Source organism: Aotus nancymaae, unplaced genomic scaffold (genome assembly GCF_030222135.1).
Source record: "Aotus nancymaae isolate 86718 unplaced genomic scaffold, 86718_ANA_hifiasm-v0.15.2.pri h1tg000014l, whole genome shotgun sequence".
Classification (NCBI taxonomy): Eukaryota; Metazoa; Chordata; class Mammalia; order Primates; family Aotidae; genus Aotus; species Aotus nancymaae.
The window spans coordinates 39,576,736-39,596,774 of NW_026988425.1; positions in this window are offsets into that span (position 1 = coordinate 39,576,736).

Here is a 20,039-nt window from a genome sequence, read left to right on the forward strand (position 1 = left end):
AAAGACACACAGCATGAGAAACTAGTCTCTCTCACACTCTTGCCTAGCATCACCCCTAAATCTCAATGATCTACTTAATTCTAGTGTTGTAACTTTCAACTTCTGTCAAACAGAAATGATAACATGGCACTTTTCACCCATGTACTAGCTGTATAGTGAAGACCCAGCCTCCTGGGTATCAAATGCTTCGCATTCACTCAAGCAAATGTCCTATGCAACAAACAGTAGTGGCAAAAACCATTTCTTCATTGTGATGGATCTCACCATGTCCTCTCCCTCTCTCATAATGTAGCTCTTCAAATCCCTAGGCTTTCCACAACACAGGAAGAGTGCAATTATATGTGTTTTTAGGCTGACTCATTTTCTGATGGTAACGATCAGTATTTAAGCTAATTAGAAATATTCTTTTGATGTCTTTTATTTCATTCACAATTAATGTCCTGCTGTATATATTTTTTTTAAATAAACTCCTAGCCAGTAGTGGGAAAAGAAAGAATCATTTTACTATCCCAACTCCCATCTGGTTTTGGGGATTGCTCATTACCTGGCTGCCTCTCTCTCTCTCAACGAGCATATAAAATGTAGGATGTTAAGGAAAAGCGCCTCAGCCACTCTTTGCTGTCTCTGCTAGTGGAATTCTGAATCCAGGTCCATTGGGAACCTGATATGAGAAGGACCAAACGTCTTATGATGGTCTCTCTCCTTTGAATCAGTTTCCTGTTTCCACCAAGTTCCTGTAAGGTAGATGGGATGCAGAGGTTGCAGACTGGTCTGGAAAAGTGTAAGGTGAAGGACACTCTTCAGTTTAGGAGAGCAAGAAGCACAGGAGGCCCATGAATAATCTGCAAAGGTGGGGAGCCCTACCCAAGACAGTCCTCAGCATCTTAACCACTAGCTTTTTAAGCAAAAGACTGCTGTTCCACTGCTTGAAACTAGGAAACTCAGAGTAGTAGTCTTCAGCTGAATGTGTTTTCTAACAAGTCACTGAGGCATTATCAGGGCCCTTCAATGTCAGCCTGGACAATGAGGGTAAATGTGAAAGAGACTCAAGGTCAGACAGACTATTCACAGGTTTTCCAGGAGCTGAATACAATTGTGATTAAGGTCTACTCAGTTCTCATTGCTGGAATTCATTTAGTCAGCATTTAAGATGAACCTGTTTATGCTATAGAGAATCCTAAGGTGTGGCCTGGCGCGGTGGCTCACACCTGTAATCCCAGCACTTTAGGAGGCCAAGGCGGGCAGATCACAAGGTCAAGAGATCGAGTTCATCCTGGCTAACATGGTGAAACCCCATCTCTACTAAAAATACAAAAATTAACCAGGCGTGGTGGCACATGCCTGTGGTCCCAGCTACTTGGGAGGCTGAGGCAGAAGAATCACTTGAACTCAGGAGGTGGAGGTTGCAGTGAGCTGAGATTATGCCACTGTACTCCAGCCTGGTGACAGAGCAAGACTCTGTCTCAAAAAAAAAAAAAAAAAAGGAAAGAAAAGAAAAAAGAGAATCCTAAGGTGTGATACTTGGCCCTGAAAGTGCTCACAGTCTTGGGTAGAAATGATATGTTAGGCCATTCATGGACGCTAATACAGCATGGGCTACTATCTGCGAAGCAATGTTATAGAGTGCTGCAGATGGGACTCACCAAAAGAGCACCTCTGAGACCTCATCAGGAAACTCCATTTATATTTAAAGATGACAACATAGATGGTGATCACTATCTTATGCACACGGATGTGGCTGCCATTAGAAAAAACAAAAACAAAAACTTCCCTTCCCCTCTCCTTTGCCTGAATATGAAGACTGACTCTTGTTTAAAGCTGCAGAAACTACTGCTTGCTGTTCTGGCTCCCAGTTGTCCTCCTTAATTTTGTTCCAAAAATTTCAACTTTCCAAGTGCTGTGGGCCTTCTTCATTTACTCCTGGATAACCCCTAAAATGAATAACCATAATTTGAAATGACTGATTAAGGTTTACTCAAAAGTAAAAATAAATACCAGTCTAGCTTTTATGTAGGATTATCTCTTTCTCAATTACCATCCGCTTAGTTATACAACTTCACTTCTCACCATTCTACCTTCTCTCACACTTACACATTACTCCAGCACAAACACGCACACACACCACCACTATACTGCTGCATCTGTGAACATCTCTCAGGTCTGCAGTGTGCCATTCTCCTTCACAGCTTCAAGCCAGAGAGCATATCACCTCCCTGAACAGAGTACCTTTTTTCTCTTCTTTGCTTGGTGAATTTCTATTTGTCCTTCCCATTGAGCTATTACTACCATTGTGACACTTCCATCCCTAAAAATCATTCTTACATGTTGCCACTTTTACCTCCATCATAGCATTTATAGCACATTCAGTTGAGTTGTTTCCTTATGTGACTATCTCTCCAAAAATTAATGGTTATTTTTCAAGCACTCAGAATGGTTCCTGGCCAAAAAAAAAAAAAAAAATCACTGATTAATTTAATAAAGGAAGTAACAGCCTATTTCTCCAATGAAACTGGTTTTCAGCAAGCATCAATTTAGTGCTTATAAACCAGCTGCATTACAAGACATCTGAGTGATCTAAACTTCTCATTTTAAGCCGTAATTTTAGCTCAGAGATGATGCTGAAGGAACAGTTAAAAGATTGGGTGCAAATTTGTAACTCAATGAAGCCTGAGAGTTCTTAGAAAAAAACTAAGACAGAGCTTCTCCTCTGCAGATCTCCAATTTGCTCTATAGCTTGATTTAGTCATGGCCACACTCTCTGTCTAGAAGACATAGCAAGGTCACTCTGAACATGACTCAGTTCACTAAGAGCAGCAGGCAGCAAGTTTCTTAATCATTTCTAACCTGTATCAACTACTACCCAGGAGCAAGAAAATCAAATCTCACACATTATTGAACACTCAAAATGGCAATTAATTCTGCACTCAGTCCTGTAATGGTGAACTCCTTGATGCTTACACACTTGGAAAGGACCTTGCAATAACATGTCTGACTTATCCCCAGAGAAAGAATGTTCTCTACAATATGTGGGCAAGATACTCACTTATCTCCACTTGAAAATGTCTACAAACAAAACATTCCTTACTCTATGAGTTGTCTATGAACTTCAAACGCATGTAAAGCACTGTATTAGTCCGTTTTCATGCTGCTGGTGAAGACATACCTGAGACTGGGCAATTTACAAAAGAAAGAGGTTTAATGGGCTTACAGTTCCACGGGGCTGGGGAGGCCTCACAGTCACAAAAGGTAAGGAGGAACAAGTCACATCTCACGTGGATGACGGCAGGCAAAGACAGAGAGAGCTTGTACAGGGAACTCCTTTTTATAAAACCATCAGATCTCATGAGACTTATTCACTATCACGAGAACAGCACAGGAAAGACTTGCCTCCATCATTACCTTCCACTGTGTCCCTCCCACAACATGTGGGAATTCAAGATGAGATTTGGGTAGGGACACAGCCAAACCATATAAAGTACATAGCATAGTGCCTGGCACACAGTAATTGCTAAATAAATGTTAATTATTGACATTATTATCATTATCAACTCCCAAACCCTTTTTATTTTACTAACAATTCCTTCTTTTAAGATATAAAACAACATACAAGGAACAAAAGAATGTGTCCAGTACACCTCAGTTTATATACAAGATAATAAATATAGATACATGATGATGTATGTAAGTATGTATGTGTGACCTTGCTTACAAAGCTTATTGAAGGAGTCCCCAACTGCCACAGCAGATGATGTTGATTGTGAAAATTCCAATGTTCACACCAGAGATTTTATCCCCTATCCTCTGATGCCAGGATGCTGCTAGGCCTTATGCCAAGGTAAGATGAAAAGCCTCTACAACTTTGTCACCTGCACCTTGAAGTAGTATTGCTATATCAAAAGTTCCATAAAATCCATCATCTAAGCCAATCCAAGACACTGGGCAGGGAGTCATCTTCCCATCTCCTACCTCTCCAAGGCTCAGCTGTTAAACACCTACAGTACTTATCCTTGCATTGGGAGAACAACAAACACAAAATATATCCACAACAATGCATAACTATTTCTGTATTAGGCATAATAAATTCCTATTTGGGAAAGGAAATTAAAGGGCATACTGTCTACAGGGATGCAGCTCTGGCTAGAACATGAACACCTTTCAACATTGTCACATAAAGCAGTTCAGTTACTCAGATTCACAGCTCTTAAACATACACTTCCCTTTCTACAATTACAAAACCAACTAGCCCATTCCTGTGGTTTCTCAAACAAAAGAACACTTTCTGCTAAAAGGTAGGTTATTCTCTGTGGAGAGCTGTTACAGTGTGCTGCAGATGGGGCTCACCAAAGGTATATTCACATCTCCAGCTCATGCAGATACACTTGCCACTTTGAAATAACAGGTGGATTTTGTCCCCACCTTCTGCTATTCCCATGCAGATTTCAAACAGCTAAAAATCTAAGATCTAAGAACCAAGTTTTAGTTGGAACTCAGATCACAGGTGTTTATGTTCTCTTCCCCAGGAACTTCTGTAAGAAGCTCACAGACGCAATGGGATCTTTGCTTGGCTATCCAGCCACCTAAAATTTATTCATTAGTTTTTATTTTTTTATTTTTTATTTTTTGTATTTCCACAGGTTTTTAGAGAACAGTTGGTGTTTGGTTACATGAATAAGTTATTTTGTGGTGATTTCTGAGATTTTGGTGCACCCATCACCCAAGCAGTGTACACTGTACCCAATGTATAGTCTTTTATCTCTCACCAGCCCCCTCCTTTTCCCCCAAGTCTCCAAAGTCCAATTTATCATAGCTTCATTCCCACATGTGAGTGAGAACATAACAACATTTGGTTTTTCATTCCTGAGTTACTTCACTTAGAATAATAGTCTCCAATTCCATCCAGGTTGCTACAAATGCCATTATTTCATTCCTTTTTATGGCTGAGTAGTATTCCATGGTGTGTGTGTATATGTATGTGTGTGTGTGTGTATATATATATCATGGCATATATATACACACACACACATATATATATCATGGCATATATATATACACATATATATATCATGGCATATATATATACACATATATATGTATATGTATGTGTGTGTATATATATGTTTGTGTATGTATATATATATCATGGCATATATATATACACATATACATATGTATATGAATATATATACACACACACATATATATATATCACTCATTCTTTATCCACTCATTATTTGATGAACATTTGGGCTGGTTCCATATTTTTGCAATTGCAAATTGTGCTGCTATAAACATGTGTGAGCAAGTATCTTTTTGATATAGTGACTTCTTTTCCCCTGGGTAGATTCCTAGTAGTGGGACTGCTGGATCAAATGTAGTTCTACTTTTAGTTCTTTAAGGAATCTCCACACTGTTTTCCATAGTGGTTGTACTAGTTTATACTCCCACCAATAGTGTAGAAGTGTTCCCTTTTCACCATATCCACAACAACATCTTTTTTTTTTTAATGGGCATTCTTGCAGGAGTGAGGTGATATCACATTGTGGTTTTGATTTGCCTTTTCCTGATAATTAGTGATGTTGAGTATTTCTCCATATGTTTGTTGGCCATTTGTATCTTCTTTTGAGAATTATCTAATCATGTCCTTAGCCCACTTTTTGATGGGATTGGTTTGTTTTTTTTTTTTTTTCTTGCTGATTTGTTAGAGTTCCTTCTAAATTCTGGATATTAGTCCTTTGTTAGATGTATAGATTGTGAAGATTTTTTCCCACTTAGTGGATTGTCTGTTAACTCTCATGATTATTTCTTTTGGTGTGCAGAAGCTTTTTAGTTTAGCTAAGTCTCATCTATTCATCTTTGTTTTGTTGCATTTTCTTTTGGATTCTTGGTGATAAAGTCTTTGCCTAAGCCAATGTCTAGAAGGGTTTTTCTGATGTTATCTTCTAGAATCTTTATGGTTTCAGGTCTTAGACTTAAGTTTTTGATCCATCTTGAGTTGATTTTTGTATAAGGTGAGAGATGAGGATCCAGTTTCATCTTTCCTATGTGTGGCTTGCCAATTATCAATTATCCCAGCATCATTTGTTGAATAGGGTGTCGTTTCCCCACTTTATGTGTTTTTTTGTTTTGTCAAAGATCAGTTGACTATAAGTATTTGACTTTATTTCTGGGTTCTCTGTTCTGTTCTGTTGGTCTATGTGCCTATTGGTATACCAGTACCATGTTGTTTTAGTGATGATGGCCTTATAGTACAGTTTGAAGTCATGTAGTATGATGCCTCCAGGTTTGTTCTTTTTGCTTAGTCTTGCTTTGGCTATGTGGGCTCTTTTATGGTTTCATGTTAATTTTAGGATTTTTTTCCTGTTCTTTGAAGAATGAGGGTGGTATTTTGAGGGGAATTTCATTGAATTAGTAGATTGCTTTTGGCAGTATGGCCATTTTCACTATATTGATTCTACCCATCCATGACTATGGGTTGCGTTTCCATTTGTTTGTATCGTCTATGATTTCTTTCAAGAGCATTTTGCAGTTTTCCTTTCAGAGGTCTTTCAACTCCTTGGTTAGGTAGATACCTAAGTTTTTTTGTTTTTGGGTTTTTTGTGTTTTGTTTTTGTTTTTGTTTTTGTTTTGCAGCTGTTGTGAAAGGGGTTGAGTTCTTGATCTCATTCTCAGCTTGGTCACTGTTGGTGTGTAGGAGAGCTACTGATTTCTGTATGTTAATTTTGTGTCCTGAAACTTTGCTGAATTCATTACCAGTTCTAGGAGTTTTTAGGATGAGTCTTTAGGGTTTTCTAGGTGTACGATCATATTATCAGCAAACAGTGAAAGTTTGACTTTCTCTTTATCAATTTGGATGCCCTTTATTTTTTCCTTTTGTCTGATTGCTCTGGCTAGGAATTCAAGTACTACGTTGAATAAAAGTGGTGAAAGTGGGTATTCATGTCTTGTTCCAGTTCTCAGGGGGAATGGTTTCAACTTTTCCTCATCCAGTAAAATGTTGGCTGTCGGTTTGTTATCACTGGCTTTCATTACCTTAAAGTATGTCTCTTCTATGCTGATTTTGCTGAGGGTTTTAATCATAAAGAGATGCTGGATTTTGTTAAATGCTTTTTCTGTGTCTATTGATATGATCATGTAATTTTTGTTTTTCATTCTGCTTGTATATCACATTTATAGACATACATACGCTAAACCATCCCAGCATCCCTGATATGAAAGCCACTTGATCATGGTAGATTATCTTTTTGATATGCTGTTGAATTCAGTTCACTAGTATTTTGTTTAGGATTTCTGCATCTATGTTTGTCAGGGATAGTGGTCTGTAGTTTTCTTTTTTTGCTATGTCCTCCACTGGTTTGGGTAGTAGGGTGATACTGGCTTCATAGAATGATTTAGGGAGGATTCCCTCTTTCCCTATCTTTTGGAATAGTGTCAGTAGGATTGGTACCAATTCTTCTTTGAATATGTAATAGAATTCAGCTGTGAATCCATCTTGTCCTGAACTTGTTTTCTTGGCAATTTTTAAATTAGCATTTCAATCTTGCTGCATGTTATTAGTCTGTTCAGAGATTCTATATCCTCCTAGCTTAATCTAGGAGGATTGTATAATCCCAGGAATTTATCCATATCTTCTAGGTTTTCTAGTTTATACATGTAAACGTGTTCATAGTAGCCTTGAATAATCTTTTGTACTTCTGTGGTATCAGCTGTAATAACCCCCATTTCATTTCTAATTGAGCTTATTTGGATCTTCTCTCTACTTTTCTTGGTTAATTTCCTTAATTGTCTATCAATTTCATTTATCTTTCCAAAGAACCAGTTTTTGTTTCATTTATCTCTTGTATTTGTTTGTTTGTTTCAATTTCGTTTAGTTCTACTCTGATCTTCATTATTTCTTTTCTTCTCCTGGGTTTGGATTTGGTTGTTCTTGTTTCTCTAGTTCCATGAAGTATGACCTTAGATTGTCTATTTGTGCTCTTTCAGAGTTTTTGATGTAGGCATTTAATGTTGTAAACTTTCCTCTTAGTTCCACTTTTGCTGTATCCCAGAGGTTTTGATAAGTTGTGTCACTATTATCACTTGGTTCAAAAATTTTTTAATTTCCATCTTGATTTCATTGTTGACCCAGTGATCAGTCAGGGGCAAGTAATTTAGTTTCCATGTATTTGCAAAGTTTTGAGGGTTACTTTTGGAGTTGATTTCCAATTTTAGTCCACTGTGATCTGAGAGAGTACTTGATATAATTTCAATTTTCTTAAATTTACTGAGACTTATTTTGTGGCCTGTTGTTTGGTCTATCCTAGAGAATATTCCTTGTACTGATGAAAAGAATGTATATTCTGTAGTTGTTGGGTAGAATGTTTTGTAAATATCTATTAAGTCCATTTGTTGTAGGATATAGATCCATTGTTTCTTTGTTGACTTTCTGTCTTGATGACCTGTCTAGTGCAGTCAGTGGAGTATCAGAGTCCCCCACTATTATTGTGTTGCCATCTAACCCATTTCATAGGTCTAGTATAGTTGTTTTATAACTTTGGGCGCTCCAGTGTTAGGTGCATGTATGTTTAGAATTGTAATGTTTTCCTATTGGATTAGCCCTTTTGTCATTATATAATGTCCCTCTTTGTCTTTTTTAACTGCTGTTGCTTTAAAGTTTGTCTGATGTCAGAATAGCTACTCCTGCTCACTTTTAGTGTCCATTTGCATGGAATGTCTTTTTCCATTCATTTACCTTAAGTTTATGTGAGCCCTTACGTGTTAGATGAGTCTCATGAAGACAGTAGAAACTTGGTTGGTGAATTCCTATCCATTCTGCCATTCTGTGTCTTTTAAATGGAGCATTTAAGCTATTTACATTCAATATTAGTATTGAGATGTGAGATACTATTCTATTCATCATGTTATTTATTGCCTGAATACCATGGTTTTTTTTCCTTGTGTTATTGTTATATAGATATACATACATGCTTTAAGGAAGTTCTATGTTGGTGTATTTTGAGAATTTGTTTCAAGACTTAGAGCTCCTTTTAGCAATTCCTGTAGTGCTGGCTTGGTATTGGTGAATTCTCTCATTATTTGTTTGTCTGGAAAAGACTGTATCTTTCCTTCATTTATGAAGCTTAGTTTTGCTGAATACAAAATTCTTGGCTGATAATTATTTTGTTTAAGGAGGCTAAAAATAGGGCCCCAATTCCTTTTAGCTTGCAGTGTTTCTGCTGAAAAATCTGCTGTTAATCTGATGAGTTTTCCTTTATAGGTTACCTGATGGTTTTGCCTAACAGCTATTAAGGTTCTTTCCTTCCTTGTGACTTTAGATAACCTGATGACTATGTGCCTGGGCAACAATCTTTTTGCAATGAATTTCCCAGATGTTTTTTTAAGCTTCTTGTATTTGGATGTCTAGACCTCTAGTAAGACTGGGGAAGTTTTTCTCAATTATGTCCTCAAATATGTTTTCCAAACTTTTAGATTTCTCTTCTTCCTCAAGAACACTAATTATTCTTAGGTTTGAATGTTTAACATAGTCCCAAACTTCTTGGAGGATTTGTTCTTTTTTTTTGTTTTTTTACTATTTTTTCTTTGTCTTTGACAGATTAGGTTAATTCAAAAGCCTTGTCTTTGAGCTCTGAAGTTTTTTCTTCTTGTTTGATTCTATTGTGGAGATTTTCAAGTGCATTTTTCATTTCTCTAAGTATGTCCTTGATTTCCAGAAGTTGTGATTGTTTTTATATTTGTTATCTATTTCACTAAAGAAGTTTTCTTTTATATCCTGTATCATGTTTTTGATTTCTTTTTTTTATTGCATTTTAGGTTTGGGGGTACATGTGAAGAACATGCAGGATTGTTGCATAGGTACACACATGGCAGTGTGATTTGCTACCTTCCTCCCCATCACTTATATCTGGCATTTCTCCCCATGCTATCTCTCCCCAACTCCCCACCCCCCACTGTCCCTCCCCTATTTCCCCCCAACAGACCCCAGTGTGTGATGCTCCCCTCCCTGTGTCCATGTGTTCTCATTGTTCAACACCCACCTATCAGTGAGAACATGTGGTGTTTGATTTTCTGTTCTTGTGTCAGTTTGCTGAGAATGATGGTTTCCAGGTTCATCCATGTCCCTACAGAGGACACGAACTCATTGTTTTTGATGGCTGCATAATATTCCATGATGTATATGTGCCACATTTTCTCTGTCCAGTCTATCATCAATGGGCATTTGGGTTGGTTCCAGGTCTTTGCTATTGTGAACAGTGCTGCAATGAACATTCGTGTGCATGTGTCCTTATAGTAGAATGATTTATAATCCTTTGGATATATACCCAGTAATGGGATTGCTGAGTCAAATGGAATTTCTATTTCTAGGTCCTTGAGGAATTGCCACACTGTCTTCCACAATGGTTGACCTAATTTACACTCCCACCAACAGTGTAAAAGTGTTCCTATTTCTCCACATCCTCTCCAGCATCTGTTGTCTCCAGATTTTTTAATGATCTCCATTCTAACTGGCATGAGATGGTATCTCCATGTAGTTTTGATTTGCATTTCTCTGATGACCAGGGATGATAAGCATTTTTTCATATGTTTGTTGGCCTCATGTATGTCTTCTTTTGTTAAGTGTCTGTTCATATTCTTTGCCCACTTTTGAATGGGCTTGTTAGTTTTTTTCTTGTAAATCTGTTTTAGTTCTTTGTAGATTCTGGATATCAGCCCTTTGTCAGATGGGTAGACTGCAAAATTTTTTTCCCATTCTGTTGGTTGCCAATTCACTCTTGATTTCTTTAAGTTGGACTTCATCTTTCTCTGGTGCTTCCTTGATTAGCTTAATAATCAACCTTCTGAATTCTTTTTCTTGCAATTCAGAGACTTCATCTTGGTTTGGATCCATTGCTGATGAGCTGATATGATCTTTTAGGGGTGTTAAAGAAACTTGTTTTGTCGTATTACCAGAATTGCTTTTCTGGTTCCTTCTTACTTGGGTAGACTATGTCAGAGGGAAATCTGGGACTCAAGGGCTGCTGTTCAGATTCTTTTGTTCCATGGGGTGCTCCCTTGATATAGTGTTCTTCCCCTTCCCTTAGGAATGGGGCTTCCTGAGAGCCAAACTGCAGTGATTGTTTTTCCTCTTCTGGTTCTAGCCACCCAGTGGACCTACTCTGCTCCAGGCTGGTACTAGGGAGTGTCTGCAACAAGTCCTGTGATGTGATTCATCTTCAGGTCTTTCAGCCATGGATACTAGCACCTGCTCTGGTGGAGGTAGCAGGGGAACAAAGTGGACTCTGTGAGGGTTCCTGATTGTGTTTTTGTTTAGTATGCTGATTTTGTGTTGGTTTATCTCCAGCAGGAGGTGGTGATTTCAAGAGCACATCACTGTGGTCCTATAGGGAGGATGCAAAGTTGCTCTAGGGAGACCTGGTTAAGTAGTCAGGTTTCTCAGAGGGTAGACAGGGCCAAGAGATTATGATCTTTGCCTTTGGCCACCAGAAAAGCTAGAGAAAAACCACCAGGTTGGGGCAGCAGCAGGAATGGTGCAGGAGCAGGGATAGGTATGTCTGAGCTCAGCCCCTCCTTGGGTGGGACTTGCTGTCACTAGTATTGGGGATGGGGGTATGGTTCCTAGTTATATTTGAATTATATTCCAAGGGGAATTATGGCTGTCTTTGCTGAGTCATAAAGGTTACCAGGGAAGTAGAAGAAAGCCAGCAGTCACAGGGCTCACCTCACAGCCCTCAGTCCTAAAGGCCAGTCTCACTCCCTCCATGCCCCCACAACAGCAACAAGTCTATTTCCAGACAGCTGGTGACCAGGTCTTAGAATTTTCCCCAGATCACGAGCCTCTACATTGAGAAAGCAACCCTAATCACAGTTTTTTGACATCTCAGGGAGCCTGCATTGGTGATCCAGTTCCTTTTAAGGGTCTGTGGATTCTCTTGGCTTTCCTAGTATGCCCCTGTGGTATAGTGTTTCAAGCAAAAGTTCACAATGTGAGTCTCCACATGCTGCTCTGCCTGTCCAAGAGGGAGCTGTAAGCTAGTTCTGTCTCCTATCTGCCATCTTCACAAATAGTTTCTCATTAGTTCTTTTTTTCTGTTTCTTTTCTTTTTTTTTTTTTTTTTTTTGAGACAGAGTCTTATTCTGTTGCCCAAGCTGGAGTGCAGTGGCATGATCTTGGCTCACTGCGACCTCTGCTTCCCTGGACTCAAGCAATTCTCCTACCTCAGCCTTCCCAATACCTGAGATTACTGGCATGCCACCACGCCTGGCTAATTTTTCATATTTTAGAAGAGACAGGGTTTCACCATATTGCCCAGCATGGTCTCAAACTCCTGAGTTCAGGCAACCCACCCACCTCGGCCTCCCAAAGTGCTGTGTGTGAACCACCACACCCAGCCGTCATTAGTTCTTAAAATAAATATTTTGAGTACATGTTTTGTGTGAACCATACACCCCTCACTATTACTTCCCCTGTATATGTTCCCCATTCAGGGAGAGTCTATATGACTAAATGCAGAAAATCATGCAGTTTCATTCTACTAATTCCATTAACAATCTGCTTAGCTTATTTTTTATTCTCATGAAACTCTTTCTAAATTAAGATAGAAACCAATGCAAAGGTGAAGTATGTGCAATGAAAAGGTGCAGCATTTCTAGTGTTACTGTTTGAACAAAAGAGAGACTGTACATAGGCATATGCTCATATAGATGTGAAATACTTCTGGAAGGACATATACAATGCAGTAATGGTGCCCAGGTAGCTAGGTGATAAAGTACAATCCTAGGTGGTAAGGCAAAAACAAAAGCAAAGTTTTATTTCTTGATACCTCAAGAAGGAACTCTGGAAAAACATGTATGTGCTTTTCTTTGTATGTCCTTCTAGATGTTTTCAATCTTGAAATATATTCATACTAGTGTATGAATATATTTCAAAAAAGTTATAAAGAAATATTGCACAATACTAAAATAACCTCAATACATTTGGAATTAATTTTGAATTCCAAAATTGTGGAGTCAATTCTTCCTTGACATAGAGACTCATATATATATATATTTGTCTCATCAATATCAAAGGTTTCCAAGCCCTATCTCCCAGGCCACCAGAGAAACTACCAGCTTCTCACTTAAAGTAAATAAGTAAATGTATCTGTTTCCTATTGCCATGGTAACAAATTACCACAAATTTTGTGGTTTAAAACAATGCAAATTTATTATCTTACAACTGTTTAAGTTAGAAGTCTAATACAAGTCCCACTGGGTTAAAATCAATATTTCAGCAGAGTTGCATTCCTTTCTGGAAGATCTAGGGAAATAATTCACTTTCTCACTTTTTTCATCTTCTAGAAATTGCCTGAAACCCGAGGCTTATAGCCCTTCAGTCTTTAAAGCCTGCAATGGCTGATTGAGTCTTTCCTGCATTTCATGATTCTGATGCTGATTCTCCTTCTGATTTCTGATTCCACTTTTAGGGACCTTTGTGATCACATTGGGACCACCTGGATAATCAAGGATAATTTCCCTATTTCAAAGTCAGCTGATTAGAAATTTCAATTCCATCTGTAACCTAATTTCCCTTTGCCATGTGACATCTAGTTCCATGCTCTAGGGATCAGGACTGAAAATCTGGAGGTGGGAGTGGCTGGCGCATTATTCTGCCTACTGCAGTAAAAGATCTATTAGATGGATAGATCATACATGCACACACACATACATACATACATACATATATACATACATGAGTTTCTATAGAGCTGCCGCTTCCCCCATAAAATAATTTTTCATTTTATAAAGCGTAATATTCCTAATCCTCATATAAAATAAATGCTTTTGGATTACTATGGCATTGTCAGGAGCCATTCCAAGACATATGAAGAGGTACTTGAGACAATCTATTAATATATATTCTGTAGCCTGATTCACTGGTTCCAAATGCTAGCTCCATCCCTTACACTGTGTGACTTATGCCTTAGTTTCCTCATTCACAAAGTGAAGACAGTACCTATGTCATAGGGTTGTTCCGAGGCTTAAATGAGTTACAAACAAAGATGGAATATAAGTAAACATATTTAGTAACAAGATTAATTCCAGAGCCTCAGATAGCTTTGATCTAAAATGGAAAGGAAGTAACTCCCAATTTTGGCCTGTTTGCCCCCATGGGACTGCATCTTGAAGTTGTATGGAATAATTCTCATTGCTAACATCAAAAAAGCTTGACACAAAAGCCTCATTCAAGGCACCTCTTCTACAACTGAAACAAACTACACTTCATTAATCTTTGGGTAAATCTTTCCTCTAGTGTCTAGGATTGTTTCTAGGAAAAAGTTAAAAACATGACTAAGTAGATTCATCATGCTAAATGATTATCCAATGCACAAAGATCAAAGACTCTCACAGGAGCACACATAGTTCAACAACTAAGCATTATTTAAAACATAAAAATGACATAGAAAATCCTTCTGATTTATACTATTTTAAATTGGTAAAGGGCTACTTCTTTCCCGTGAAATTACTGCCAAATTGAAATTAGCAAATCTATTTCTATGTATTCTGTTTTCAAGTATTTTGGCAGTCATTCTAACATGTAATTCAAACCACTTAGAAAACTGACAAGACGTGAATGTCAACACCATGGAAGAGGCGTGCAAACTTGATGTCCTGTACTTTATTGTGATTGTCAAGTAAAATTAAATTTTATGTTATCAAGTAAAGCAATTTCTCTCAATGTAATAAGCTGTATAATTAATGAACTAAGAAGCAATTAAATATTTGTATTTAAGTATACTATTGCAATACAATTAAATTCAGTCTTCGGTCATCCCAAAATTTCATTACACTTGTGAAAATGTCCTGGATTAGCAGTCTCCTATTTTAAGTGTTTTATGAAAGAATACAACTTGTTTTAGTGTAAATAATATACCTGGACTCTGTGAAACAAAAGGTTGGATAATATTTGCCTATAGCTCCCATTTAGAAATATCAAAGTTATGAAGCGTGTTCATTGGCTACTGTCATGTTTATTGGGATTTATGCTTTATCAGATTATAAGCACTCTTTAGTGAAAAATATTTTTTTCCTCTTTGCTCAAAAAATTGTCCAACACTGCTGGTCCAGTCAAGAAAGCAGCAAAAACTCCTCAATTTGAATGGCTTTCATTTGGGTAAATTTATTTGGTTAAAGAGAAGTTTTGAAAAATACACACATGAAAAAAAACGTAAATGTTTCAATTGTTTAAAAATATTTATCACCACCCACTAAGTGCCAGGCACTGTTCTAGTTACTGGAGATCCATAAATAAAGGTCATGGTCAAAAAAAAAAAAAAGTGAGTCATTGGGATTACAAATATGGGGCAATGACTGAAAGTTAGTGCTTGAGAGTAGCTGAGATGGCTGTTGGAGAAGAGGGGAAAAGAAGTACCGCATTCCAGGAGCAGGGTTCAACCAACTAACTTTTCTCTTTTCTTTTTCCTTCAACATTTAAGTTCAGGGGTACATGTGCAGGATATGTAGTTTGTTACATAGGTAAACATAGGCCATGGTAGTTTGCTGCACAGATCAATCCACCACTTAGGTATTAAGCCCAGCATTCCTTAGCTATTCTTCCTGATGGTCTCCCCTCTCCTCACCCCCACCCCTGACAGGCCCCAGTGTGTTTTGTTCCTCCACATGTGTCCATGTGCTCTCATTGTTCAGCTTCCACTTACAAGTGAGACCATGTAGTGTTTGGGTTTCTGTTTCTGCATTAGTTTGCTGAGAATAACAGCTTCCAGTTTCCTCCATTTCCCTGCAAAGGACATAATACAATTCCTTCTTATGTCTGCATTGTATTATATGTGTATATGTACCACATTTTCTTTATCCAGTCTATTATTCGTGGGCATTTGGGTTGATTCTATGTCTTTGATGTGAATAGTGCTGCAATGAAAATATACATGCATGTTTCTTTATGACAGAATGATTTATATTCCTTCGAGTAATACCCGGTAATGGAATTGCTGAGTCAAATGGTTTTCTGCCTCTAGATCTTGGAGGAATTGCCACACCGTCTTCCACAATGCTTGAACTAATTTGCACTCCCACCAACAGTGTAAAAGAATTACTTTTTCTCTGCAACCTCACCAGAATCTGCTGTTTCTGGATTTTTTTTTCCTGACTGGGATGAGATGGTATCTCATTATGATTTTGATTTGCAATTCTCTAACAATCAGTGCTGTTGAACTTTTTTTCATATGTTTGCTGACCACAAGAATGTCTTCTTTTGAGAAGTGTCTCTTCATGTCCTTTGCCCACTTTTTAATGGGATTGCTTGTTTTTTGCTTGTAAATTTGTTTAAGTTCCTTATAGTCTGGATAGCAGACCTTCGTTAGTTGGATAGATTGCAAAAATTTTTTCCCATTTTGTACATTGACTGTGCATTCTGATGATAGTTTCTTTTGCTCTGAAGAACTTTAGTTTAATTAGATCCCAAAAATTGTTTTGTTTTCATTGCAATTGCTTTTGGTGTTTTCATCATGATATATTTTACCTGTGCTTATGTCCTGAATGGTACTGCCTAGATTTTCTTCTAGGGTTTTTATAGTCTTGTGTCTTACATTTAAGTTTTTAATACATCTTGAGTTAAGTTTTGTATAAAGAAGGGATCTATTTTCAATTTTCTCCATCTAAGCCAACTAACTTTTAAAAGACAGAAAGACAGATTGAAGATGAGATAAAAATTATTAAAAATCAATAAAAATTTTGAAAATAAAACAAAGATTCAAATCACATAAGAGAGGCCCAGGAAGAAAATTAAGGGAGAGAAAGTAGTCAATAAACCCAAACACATACACACACACACGCGCAGCATGATTAGGTGCTGTGATGGTTATTGTTGAGTGTCACCTTGGTTGAATTGAAGGATGTAAAGTATTGTTTCTGGGTGTGCAAGTGAGAGTGTGGCCAAAGGAGATTAACATTTGAGTCAGTGGACTGGGAGAGGCAGACCCACCCTCAATCTGGGTGGGTACCATCTAATCCATCTCAGTTTGGCTAGAATAAAGCAGGCTGAAGAAGTTAGAGCAGAGTTGATGAGTCTTCCAGCCCTCACTTTTCTCCTATGCTGGATGCTTCCTGTCCATGGATATCAGACTCCAAGTTCTTCAGCTTTTGGACTCTTGGACTTACACCAGTGATTTGCCAGAGGCTCTGGGACCTTGGGCCACAGACTGAAACCTGCACTGTCAGCTTACCCTCTTTTGAGGTTTTGGGATTCGGACTGGCTTCCTCGCTCCTCACCTTGCAAACAGCCTATTGTGGGACTTCCCCTAGCGATCATGTGAGTCAATTCTCCTAATAAACTCCCTTTCATATATAAGTATATCCTTTTGTTTCTGTTCCTTTAGAGAACCTGACTAATACAGGTACAAAGAAATCCAGCCAAGAAACTTCTAGTAATGAATAGGAAACTTCTGAGAAGTAAATCTGATGACACTGAGTGTGTCAGTCTCATCTGACTGTGTTTATAGAAAGGAAAAGAATCACAAACTTGGGATTGTTTCCTCTCATATTCCAATCAATAGTAACTTCCTCTTCACAATGAGACTTTAAACAATTAGGGAAACATTTCAGTTTCCAGCTAATGGATTTAAGAGTGATTGCTATTTCAGGAAAAGCACTTCATCCAATTGTAGGCAGGCCAAAGGTGGAAGAGGGGGAGCTGAAGAAGCATAAACTTTATTAAAGGCCTTCATAGCTGGCTTTGAGTCACTGAGAAAATAATATTCTTTCTCTAATAATCCCCTAAAGGCTTTGGGTTGCTTTCATTCAGGATGAAAATGTGCTGGCCTAAGAACAGCTGTTGTCTCAACACTTGAGTATCAAGGAGCTAGATGTTCTATTTACTGAGCCGATGCCAGGCATTCCTGAGTAATGTGCAAGCAGTGCTTGAGAAAATATACATAAAGTGGGGGTTCAAATACCAAGATACCAGTGTGCTAGTTAAAAGCTGTTGAAACATACCACATTTTTTTCCTCCTGGTAATTATTCCAGAGCCTCTGGATATTCTCTTGCTGTTCACTAGAGAGCAAAGTAGGGCAGAAAAAGGACAAAGACCCTGGTTTATAAATACTTTTGCCACAAACATCTTCAATACTACAGGTAATTTATTTTAGAGCCTACTTTTCCAGAATTCACCCTCATATGTGGCCTCCATTAGTGCTATATTGTTTTAAATGTATTGAAATGTGTTCTTGCTTTATGAAGGCATCAACAACAACATCAACTCACTTGCAAATACCAATGTATCAAAATTTGATACAGATACTGATGTTAATATGATATAGGAGGATGATTAAAATTAAGCTTGGATAATTTTATAAAGATATCATCAAACTAATAAGGCACATTTATGCATCACATATTTGCTAAATGAATGTCTTATTTAGTTATTTGTAATATTCAAGTGTCTTCTCTGTTGATTTTGTGTTATTAGCCTATGTCATTTTCTGTGTAACTAAATTGTCCTATTAATTTTAGTGTAAGAACTCTGTAGTGTGAAATTTAAAAAGCAAATTATAATATATAATTCTTGTTATGATATTATACCAATTAGAAATAGTTTTTGCAAGTTACAGAAAAGTTAACTGATAGGCTTAAGCCACATGGACATTACCTAGCAAAGAGACCAGAGAGAAGTCAGCCCCAGGTTGGATCAATGGATCAATGATGTTATCAAAGACACAAGCTCCTTCAAATTTTCTGCTTAATCAGCTTTGGTATGTATTCAATGCTTTTCCTCAAGGTTAAAGATAGCTAACAATGGCCAATCATGGTGGCTCAAACCTATAATCTCAGCACTTCGGGAGGCCGAGGCAGGCAGATCAGCTGAGGTCAGGAGTTTGAGACCAGCCTGGCCAACATGGTGAAACCCCATCTCTACTAAAAACATAAAAAAAATTAGCCAGGCCTGGTGGTACATGCCTGTAATCCTAGCTATTCAGGAGGCTGAAGCAAGAGAATTGCTCAAACCCAGGAATCGGAGATCATGCCACTGCACTCCAGCCTGGGCCACAAGAGCAAGACTCTGTGTCAAAAAAAAAAAAAAAAAGATAGCTAGCAACACTCCAAAGATCCTGTCTTCACATAATGGTAGGACTTCCCTAGCATATTCCTCACATTTTATTTTCTAGAACAGGATCACATACCCATCTCAGGTAAGTTATTGGCAAGGAGCAACAAGATTGTCATAACCGCTTTACACCAAAAGTGACTTACATCCAGGGGCCGAGTGTATTGGCATGGAAGGTAAGCAACCAACAGAGTCTGTCACAGGTATGTGTAGCCACTTCCAAAGCCAAGCATGTAATAGAGATCCTACTATATAACTAAATGGTGGTAACTAAACACCTGTCCCCATTTTCTATTTCTCTCTTAGTTTCTTCCTTTCTGTCTTTCTCTCAATTTCTGTAACACACACACACACACACACGTATCCCTGAATTAATGAGCCATGAGGCCAGAAAGCCAGATAATGCCAAAAGACATGAGTTCCAAAGCAATCCTGAGACTACTGACTCCCTGCAGTTAAAGTGTCTTGTCCACAAATGTATGTGTGACTATAGGATTTCATTTTCATACTTTTAGTCTTGCAAACTGCAATTGAAGTTGATGAAAAAAGATGATTATAGGCTTTGGCACTTGAGCGTCCCCATGGATTTATCTACAAACTAACAGGTCCTTTCCTGCATAGAGAGGCACCACCTCTAATGTCAATAGAAAGAAACAAATGCCACTACTCATTGTCCCCAGCTGGGATCTGACAAAGATGAGTGGGAAACCAAGAAGACAAGAGAGGAAAGCAAATTTATTCTCTGTTGAGAACTGCAAAACTCTGAAGGCTTAGCTCTAAAGGTTTCACAGAGAACCCCAAATATCATTTTCATACATTAATTGCCCATCAGCCCTATTGAGGTCTCACTTTAAGCAAATGCTGGCTTAATTGTTTCTGCTATCTACTTCACATCCCACAAAGATTATGCTGGGAAGATTATAAGAGCTCTGGAATAAAAAGGTCAGA